The sequence below is a fragment of the Psammomys obesus genome, unplaced genomic scaffold (genome assembly GCF_907164565.1).
Source record: "Psammomys obesus unplaced genomic scaffold, mPsaObe1.curated_primary_1811, whole genome shotgun sequence".
Taxonomy (NCBI): domain Eukaryota; kingdom Metazoa; phylum Chordata; class Mammalia; order Rodentia; family Muridae; genus Psammomys; species Psammomys obesus.
The window spans coordinates 13,623,903-13,634,575 of record NW_026586816.1 but is presented as its reverse complement, the minus strand read 5'-3'; the positions used below and the strand labels follow the sequence as shown (position 1 = coordinate 13,634,575).

General features: G+C 38.6%; 1 pseudogene; it reads left to right on the top strand.

The window, feature by feature from the left end:
• Window positions 1-2,851: 2,851 nt before the first annotated feature.
• Window positions 2,852-10,673, top strand: part of LOC129672969 (1-phosphatidylinositol 4,5-bisphosphate phosphodiesterase beta-4-like) — an 18,699-nt pseudogene continuing 10,877 nt past the window's right edge.

The window sequence follows — 10,673 nt, the reverse complement described above, 5'->3', positions numbered from 1 at the left end:
CCCAGCCATGGATGTTCTTGCAGACCCTGGACAGCATCAAAGCAGCCAGCTTTTCCTGGACTTGGCCAGCATTTCAGCCTTTTGACCTCTCTACAGCACCTCCAGTGTCAGCAGGAAGTAGCCAGAAAAGAATCTACACCCGTTATTCACTTATTAACAAAAGGCTGAAACGGTGTGCTTCAGGACCAGGACAAGCAGCTCCAGGTTCTCCCAGTGTTCCTCCTTCCCTACCTGCTGCCTTGCATGGCTGGCAACTCTCTACTGACAACCCTCTACCCTAAATTTTCCAGGGCAGAGGCTTCTCCTCCTCCTCCCGACCATGTCATCTGACTATTTTGTTGCTATTATTTCTTCTCCCTCTCTTAACCACTTGCATGACAACCAAGAGCAGCTTCCAGTGAACCTAAATTTATATACTTTAACTTATTTTACATGAGAAGCAGCCCAAGTTTCTCATTTTTTAATTATAGAAAAAGGGAGGAATGTTAGGATTTTGGAACTAAACCTGCTCCTGGGTTGCCTAGCAACTTACACCTGGAAGGCACAGTTACCTTCCCCCTTAAAGGGACCAGCCAGCCATATGGTCCTTCTCTTGGTCTTTCTTGCTCTTGGTCTCTTGCCTTCTGGCCCTCTCCCTTCTTTCTATCAGGGTGTCCCCTCTCTCTCTTTTGCCCCTCTCTCTTTCCCCCATAATGTCCTGCTCTCCCTTCTCTCCCTCTCTTCACCTCCAGCTAATAAACTCTTTTCATATAAAAGATCTGTTGTGATCATCATGATTTAATTCATCCCTTTACAAGCCCCTCTTCCATCCCCTCCCAATCCTACCCTCCCTCCCTCCCTCTTTTTCTCCTATGCTCCTCCCCCAGTCCAATGATAGGGGAGGTCTCCTCCCCTTTCATCTGACTCTAGTCTATCAGGTCATTGGGACTGACTTCATTGTCTTCTTCTATGGACTGGTAAGGCTGCTCCCCCCTCAGGGGGAGGTGATCAAAGAGCCAGGCCATGAGTTCATGTCAGAGACAGTCCTTGTTCCCATTACTGGGGAACCCTCTTGAACGCTGAGCTGCCACGGGCTACATCTGTGCAGAAGCTCTAGGTTATCTCCAAGCATAATCCTTGGTTGTAGTATCTGTCTCAGAAAAGACCCCTGTGCCCAGATTTTTTTGTTCTGTTGCTCTCCTTGTGGAGCTCCTGTCCCCTCCATGTCTTTCTATCTCCCCCTTCTTTCATAAGATTCCCTGCGCTCTGCCTAAAGTTTGACTATGAGTCTCAACATATGTTTTGCTACCCTGCTGAGTAGAGTTTTTCAGAGGCCCTCTGTGGTAGGCTACTGTCCTGTGCCCTGTTTTCTCCCTCTTCCAATGTCCATCTTGTTTGCCTTTCTGAATGAAGATTGAGCATCTTATCCAGGGAGTGTATTATATTTTACCTTTCTTTTATCTTCTTCAAGGTTTTTCATGTTATTCATAGTTATGCATATGTTTTATTGTGTAATGCCGAGACTGATGGCTGTCATGGGCAGAATTTGCCTGTTCCCTGGATTCTCACTCACAATTCAGAACACTGAAAATCCTGCCTTACTGTTTGTGGGGACCTGTTGCATTTTGAGTGAAGTGTCTTCTTATTTCCTAACTTGTCAGCCTGAAGGAATGCCCTCCTGTGTTTATGAGGATGCTCTGAGCCTAGATTGCATTTCCATAAGATGGTAGAGTACACAGACTGGTACACAGACTGGCTGATTTGATGTTTTCCATATGTTAGCTGAATGATTTTAGTACCCAGGGCCTCAGTCCTGCTCTGTGACTAGCGGGAATTCTCATGTTACACAGTGGTACATTCCATAATCCTTCAAGTTCAGTAAGAAAAAAAGGTTTTCGCCCAAATGCAGCAGACCCCTAGAACAGCCAGGCAGGCATCTATCACAGTTTAAGCTTATAGCACTGATGTTATTATCATGAAACTCTTGGGACAAGAAAAAGTGTGGCTCTTGCCCATATTTGGCATGGTGGGTGGAGTTGGGCCTATATAGAAAAAGATGGAAACAAAAGCAAGTTGTGTGTATAGATGGCTGTATTACAGGCTTTTATAGATGAAAGCAGGTTGATATTAAAGATGCAGAAATAAAGTCATCAGCTAAAATGAACAAATAATCTAATTGACCATTGTATACTCATTGTGTACACAAACTGCTTCTTTTCTGTAATGTTCTCAACAAACTACCGACCAGTTGTGGGCCATTATTTTGTTGTCAATTGTGTTCATTTTGCTTTGATTTTTTCAAGAACTACAGAAAATAGTTTGGAGTTTGTTTTTCTCTGTACAAAGTAATACAACCTATGTAGCAAATTATCAAGTTCTTTTAATAGTAAATGCTTTAATAAAAATGACTGAATCATTATATGTGTGCTGAAAGTTCTGGAAGAGTTCTATTGTAGAGCCTGGTCTCCAGCTCACCATCATCAAGACCTGAAAACTGGCTGTGGAATGACAGCAATTCGGGTCTCCTCCTGCAGTTTGTACCTACAAAACCTGTGGATACACTAATGCTGGAGAGCCACTCATTTGAGCTTGTGTGTTGGTAATATTGCTATCACTGTTGTTGTTGCCGTGCAACCCAGTACAGTTTCTTGAATATTTTAAACTCCTTTGAAAATCTAATAGATAAGATGAGTGTTTTCAGGTTATCTCCTTTTGCACTATGATTTTTGAAAGTAAAGCTTTAAGAGACCAACAAGGTCTGTTTACATTTGAATTTATGTATATGCAAATGCTCTTTAGTTGGGGTGCCTAAAGCTAAATTGTTAGTCCCTTTGAAGCCATCAGCTTAAACGTGTTTGTCCTTATGCTCAAGGGCCTGGTCACTGTAGAAGCTAAGCAGGCATGGATAGCACCTTATAAATATGTAGATGCTACCATGAATATCCATCCGTACTTGTCCACAATGATCAATTACACACAGCCTGGGAAGCTTCAAGGTTTCCATGTGGCTGAAGGTAACACTACAGGTTAAATGCAGTAGCTTTTCTGTCTGCTTCTCTGTTACACTGGCTTGCACCTTGACTTATTGATGGTTTCTTTTGTGGACATCCACTTCACCTGACTCTATTCATAGACCATATATAGTCCCGTGTGTGTGGTGGTATTATGCTGTCATTCTCTGCATCATCCACAAGGTGGCTGTGAAAGACTGTGGCTTGTTAGCTTGTATCATTTTATATACTTTCATAAGGCTTCTTTATTTACTTTATAAACTATATTAAGAATATTTATGAGGCACAGTATTTGTCTTGAATCCTCTGTGTGTATATTGTATAATCTCTTGCTGCAGCAGAGTGAGAAGTTAATCTGTGGGTACAATGTACCTTGAGGTAGGGGAAATAAGATTTGATGTTCTGTGGCAACTTACTCCTATTCAAAAGCTGGTTTCCTACAAAAGCTGATTCAAGAGTAGTTAAAAATATTTCCTAACCATTTCTGGTCTGAAGTACATTATTATCAAAAACTATGTATCTTAGCAATGACTATGACAGTTGGGATACATATAATTTGTTTAGTGATTCCACATTTAATTCAGCATATGCACAGAGCATTAATGAAACCCAGAGAAACTGATGCAGTCATGCAGCATGAGTCACAAATACTTCCCGATTTTGGATGTAAGATTCTGGATATAATTGTATCGGCTGCTTGTTTTTTTTAGGGATTTGTTGGCTGAGTCTCTGAGTATATCTTTGCTTTTCTTTTACAGAGTGTAATGTTCATTATAACATGTCTTCTTTTAATGACTCAGTTGACCTTGGCTACTTGAAGGCACAAGTGATTGAATCTGTAAAGTATCCTAATGTACTGTGTGGGATGGATGGTGCTCCTTAGAATTGGCAGGGGTCTTTGCAGTTAGACTAGCAGCTATATATAATTTTAATATATAGGTTTTTTTGTATAATTTTTATCATATCGCTAATAAAATGATGTGTGTGAAAGAAGACTGTGGCAGCTGTGATGATCTCCACAAATGTGAATAGTTTCTAGAATCCACATTGTGACTGTGATTTCTCTCAAAGCATCATAATAATGGGATTTGCCCTGTGTTATCTACCTGTTTGTCATTGTCATCTTGCACCTCCAGTTTTAGTTCTTTGTTGTGTGTTCATCTAGGCTGCTTTTGGATTTCCTTAATAAGCTACCCAGTTACAATAAGCGACAGACGAGCTGCATTTACCCCAAGGGAAGCTGAGTTGATTCCAGTAATTACAGGCCTCAGATTTTCTGGAACGCTGGTTGCCAGATGGTTTCACTGAACTATCAAACCCCAGGTAGGAACCAATGTCCAGTGACCCCAAATTCCACAAGAACACTAGGACAGGGCAGCCTTTGCAGCTGCCTCCATTCGCTTGAGGCATTTTTAAAAAAATTTTTTTTATAGGAAGCCGCCATATGAAAAAACATTGTTTTCTTGGCTCTACATAATGGTAAGAAATTAAATCTTCAAAATGAAGCCATAAGAAAAGATGATATTTCAATTTTAATCCCTTCCATCAATGCCATGTTTTCTAGTCTAAAAATGGTTTCTAATTTTATTTCCTTCTGGATCAAGTGTATGTCTTTCTTTCAAGAGATGGAATTCAGTGAGAAGAATTTGAATAACTGAATAATTGAATAACTGAATAATTGAATAACTGAGACTCTTTGCTCATTTGGAAAATACCCTGCCACTGTGGCCATTCAGCAAATACTGATGGCAGCGGTGCTTCACCATAAAACCATAGACTTACAGCATAAACTGTGAAAGATGCTATCTAAAGAGTTAGGTATTGCCAGAGGTACTAATCTGTCATTTGGTCCTTCAAACTATATTCAAGGGCTGGTTTTCAATATACAACGATTACTTTTTTCTTTTTCTAAAATAGTAACTTTTGACGAATGTATAAATTGTTGAAGTTTTCAAAGTTTACTTAGGATCCTCTGGTCATGATATTGTGACTACAGTTAGTGAAATGAAAATAGGCACAAAAATAGACAGATGGCACAAACCATGTTTATTTTATATGACATGTTCTTCTGCATGGCTTTAAAAATGGTAGAGACAAAACAAGTAAAATAGATAAATGCCAACTTTTTCTTCTTAGCCACTTTAAGAGGTCACTTCCCAAGCCTTCCCAACTGTGGGAGGCCCCCATCCAACTTCCTGTCCTTGATCTGGGCTCACTTGCCTCCCTTTGGCTGTATTTCTCACCAGGGTGCCTTCTTGATGGCCAGAGCTCCTTACAGATGCATCACTGCATGGACTCCCAACAGTCCATTCTAGAGAAGTCTATAGTCAGGTCCTGATAGAATCTCTAGTGTTTTTTAGCAAGGACAAAACAAAAAGATGCCACCACTTTTACTTATCAATGACTCAAGCTGTGCTTCAGGATGTCAGTGAGTTCACAGTGAGGGACAGCATGATCTTAAAACAGTTAATTTTCTGGGCACCCTTGTATTTTATTCAGAAGAAGACTAGAAAAAAAGTCATTTAATTCAGTTACCTGTTTTTTGTTTATGTTTTTGTTTTTACTTATAAGAAGAAAGAAAAATGTTTCTCTGCCTACATCAGAAAAATTGTAAGTCAGGTCCTCATAGGATAGCATTATGAGACTTCTAAGTCTCATGTTGGGGATAAGCCACCAATTTTTATATGATTCTTACCCAGATTATGTTGCTTCTTTTAATCGTGTTTGTGTTCTTAATATTTCTACTGTGGGTCACTAGCATCCCTGCCCTTTGTGGCAGTGAGGAAATGTACATTCCTAACTATAGCTGGTTGTATGTCTCGATTCGGTACACAATAACTTGTGTAGCAAATCCACTTTTTAGAGCAGCTCTAGGGTAATCTTTATGAAAACATACTTGATATTTAATTTAATTTAAATGTGAGGTCATTTCAACATGGAGGAGAGTCATAACTCTAACCTGAGTCAGTAGTACTTTGTGGAGGGAGGGAGAGAGAGAGAGAGAGCACTCTGGACATCAGAATAATACAGCTTCTATTGTTTCCAGTCATCCTGTCAAGTTCTTCTCTGTCCAGGAAAATGAGACGCTAAATTATTTTTGTCTTTTGACAGATTTAGCTATGCGATTGAATCAAGGAAAATTTGAGTATAATGGATTCTGTGGGTGAGTAATATTTAAACTGTTGCCACCTAGTTTCAGGACTCCATACCTCAACTTTAAAGAAACCATGTCATTTTAAAGGACATTTTAAGGACAGATGAATGTATGCTAGTTCTCAAGTGTTAATAAAAATAAGTGAATTCCATAGTTAGATTATATTTGCAAATATACAACTTCTTAAACTGTCTCATTTTGTAAAGGTTCTCTTTTAACTATTAACTATGCAGTTTATCATATATGCTCTATAGAGTTTGATCGTTTCATTCTAAATTCAGTAGTGGAGGTTTTAGTGTCTAAGACAGGCAGTGGGGTCATTTGGGCATTATTCTGAGATGTAAGCATGAAGTATGTATAGCTTTCTGCTGATGGAATGAAGTACATTTTATTTCAAATGAAGCTGTGGGTGTAAAGTTGAATTTAATTCAGCCTGGAATAAACTTTCATCCTCTCTTGATTCTTTTGCATGCTTATAAATAGAGTTATATAATGCTTTGAATGTTGTTCTCTTTTACTTAAATAACATTTAAAAATTTGTGAACCAAGAAGTGAAATACAAAATGTTAATTCTTCTGAAATACTGAGAAGTGAAATGACAGTACAGAACTTGTATTCTATAAGGAAGAAAAGCTCAGCTGAGACCACAGCCCAGCGGCCTCTAGAACGATGCACATGAATTCTATGCTCTCCAGTGGTGATGCTGTCTAGGGGTTCTTTATGGTGGCTTGCCTAGTGGAATATCTTAATCTCCATCATAAAAAAATGAAGTGAGATAACAGTTTTTCAGCAGCTGTGCAGTAAGAACAATCTTCCATCTGTACACTCTGTACCTGTGCTTGTCTGACAGTTATCTGCCAGAGTGCCCATACACCAGTGACAGCCCTTCCCTCTGAGTCATCCTCACATATATGCCTGAAGTAAGTCCCACATGGCTCTATGCTGTGTGCTCTGAAAGGCAATGAAATTATATAGCTAGGAAGAAAAGGTACATGGCCAAGTTAACAAGTACTTTTTGCAGGATTCTTTTTCAGCCTGCTTTCTACAAAGAAAAGGGATCGGTATTTGGTTAAATGTAAAAGGGCTCAGGAACCAAGCCTTTGGTCAAAGGAGACACTTTGTGAATGTACTCTTTTCTCCTCTTCAAGCAAAGAAATGGTCTTCTGCCCTTTAGCACAGCACACAATGAGTGGCCTGTGTTAATTGTCTGATGCTCTTCAGGATTCTCTAGAGGGCAAGGTCATTGTCTTTGATCATTAGAATCTTCTGCCTGAAGGCCTAGCTCCTAAGTTTGGAAGAGAAAAAAAAGAAGTATCTTGTATGTAGTATGCATAAGCCACCAGTAGAATGTGCTTCTGTCTTGCCAGGTACCTTCTCAAGCCAAATTTCATGAGGCAGCTGATTGGATGTTTGATCCCTTCTCTGAAACCCCTGTGGATGGGGTTATTGCAGCCACATGCTCAGTGAAGGTATGCCCTTGCTCATCACAGACTGTGTAAACATACATACATATCCACATGCACCTAGAAGAAAACCATGGTTAAAATGTTTAACATCACGCTATAAGTTCAGCTTGGATTCAATGTCTGCCTTATTCTGAGTTTTTGCTATAAAAACTATGAGCTACTTTAAGTGAGATACACCATCAAGAAAATATCTCCCATCTGATTACATTCATGTGAAATTCTGAAGAATGTTAACTGTGATGACAGTAAGCAAATCAGGACCTGTGCTTGGACACAGATGGAAGGGACAGATTACCAAAGAAGCTGTGAAGATTAGAGATACTTGTTCTTCATTGTGGTGATAGTTTTAAAGATGTACTCATAGGTCCAAAATGTTGATCTTATCATGTAACTAAACACATATAATTGAGGGTATGTTGATTACACTTAAAAAAAGTGCTGTTTCAAAGTTAGATAAAACAAGAAAGAAATAAATGAATGACATAGTTGCTTGGACAGTAAATATAAGGAAGTTACTTCCTAGCTTTATAATAGATAAAACTTAACACCAGTCTTTACAATTAAACAATACATTCACTGCTAACCAGTGTTAATGTCATTAAAGACCAGCATTCTGAGTCTAACACTGTTTTTTTTTCTTTTGTCTTTTTTTCCCTGTGTTTCCTTTCAAGATTTCTAAAATAATTCAGGAGTTAGTATGTAACTTGATAGAGTCCCAGAACTAGAGGGGATCTCAGGGCATATCTACAGCCACTGCTTCATTCCACAGATCTGAACACCTAGGTGACAAAACCATGCTGGGTGCACGATTTCTTCATAGTATATTTTGCCTGTGTATTTCCTTTCTGTTTTTCAAGACATATTGAAAAGGAATTACATTTGTAGCTTCTGCCTAGAAAATTTGGAAGCAAAATACTCTTTGCTTCCAAAGAGTAGTTATTAAAAAATGCTTTGTTTTATTGTAGAAAATTCCAAAGAAAATATCAAATATTTATCCTAATTGAAATTTCCCCAACAAAAGTTTTCATTACATCTTGCCACCAGCACTCACAAAGATGCCACTGTTTACCCACTCTGTGTCTGTGTTACTGCAGGTTCTATCAGGGCAGTTCCTATCAGATAAGAAGATCAGCACATACGTGGAAGTAGATATGTATGGGTTGCCCACTGACACCATACGGGGTAGTTCCGAACCTGCATGGTTATGAACAATGGACTCAACACAGTTTACAATGAAGAATCATTCCTGTTTCAGAAGGTAAGAAATTAGCTACATGTCCTTGTTACAGAGTAACTAGGGGACTGATTTTCTTCATGGAGCCCACAAGATAGAGGGGAATGCCATTCAACACACTGACTTTGCTTCTTCCTTGCATTTAAAAGGTAACTTCTGTCAGTGTCATGACTGTGATTAACAAGCTGGCTCTTTAGCTTCTGCCTCTTCCTTGACCACCTCCAGTGCAGAACACACCTCCAGGACATGGGCTTCTTAGATGTATTCTTACTTATGCCCACCATTATGGTTTTCATTGTCTTCTCATAGTTTAGAGGTTAGATGAAAAGGTAAACTAAAGTCAGTGCTGTGACTCAGGTGGGTCCTATGTTCAGAAGCGAGGTACAACTGCTAATTTTTTTGTGTCTCATATTCAGTGTTGAGGGCCTTGGTTTTTCTCCTAGTACTGTCTGCCAGGTCCAGAGAGCAAGCAGATGTCATCTCTCATCTCAGCCTTTCATCTCTTCAGTTGAAGATGCTTTGAAATATCTACACATAGACAGAGGTCTCTGTAGAATGCCATTTATTTCCCTTGCTTACTCTGCTGTCAAGCAAAAATATTCTCTTGTTTCTTTGGACACTGATTTTCCAGGTGCTTCTGCTTTATTCATTTGTCATGAAACAAAGAGATTCTGCTTTTGATCTTTTCTAACAAAATAGGGAGTATTTATTTCAGAATAGAATAACTGGCTGAGAGATAGCAAAGTAGGGTTGATGAAACAGGTTACTTTGAATTGAGGGTCCCCTGTGATCTGAACACTATTGTTACTTTTGCCTCCACTGTCATTTCACCCCTGTCACAGTACAGAATAGTTAGGTCTTTTTTTCTCCCTTAATTTTTTTCAATTGCTGCTATGAAAAATTATTCTTTGGCATGATGAATAATTCTCACATGCATTTGTTGAAAGTCTGATCTTTTCTCAGTCATATCCTTTTTTGATAAATAAATATACAACTTTATAAAAAAAGTTTAAAAAATTCAACATGGGCTGTTATTTCGGGACATTTTCAACAAACATACAATGCACATTGAGCACATACTCCCCACACCATGTTCCCCTCTGCTCTCCTTCTCACCTCTCCCACTCTCATAGTCACCTTTGTTTCCCTAGATAATTTCACTTCTACTCTATGTATACATAGCATAATCCTACATATCTGTATAAAGTCTAGGAACCACATGATCATAGGCATATGACATTTGTCTGACCAGCACTGAGTTCCTTCATTTAATATGATTACTGTCAGTTGCATCATTTCTTATAAACAACATAGTTTTCTTTTTGTGTCTGAGAAAGAGTCCATTGTATACATATACTACATTTTCTTTCTCCAGTCCTCTATATTTGGACACCTGGGTTGGTTTGTAACTTAGTTGTGATGAACAAGTTCTGCACTGAACACTGCTGTGCACATATCTCTGTGGTATACTCACTTAGAGACACTCAGGTAGAGGTCAGGTGGTATATCTAGGTCACATGGTGCATACAGTTTTAGTATTTTGAGGAACCTTCATACTGATTTCTATAGTGGCTGGACTAGTTTTCATTCCCACCAGCACTGTATAAGGGTTCTCTTTTGTTCACATCTCTGTCAACATTTGTTGCCACTTGTTTTTCTTATTAATAGACATTATGATTGGAGTGAGATGGAACCTCAATATTGATTAATTTGCATCTTCCTGATGACTTGTTCAATATATTTTCATATGCTTATTTGCCATTTTATTTCTCATTTTAAAATTTATATATATATATATATATATATATATATATATATATATATATATA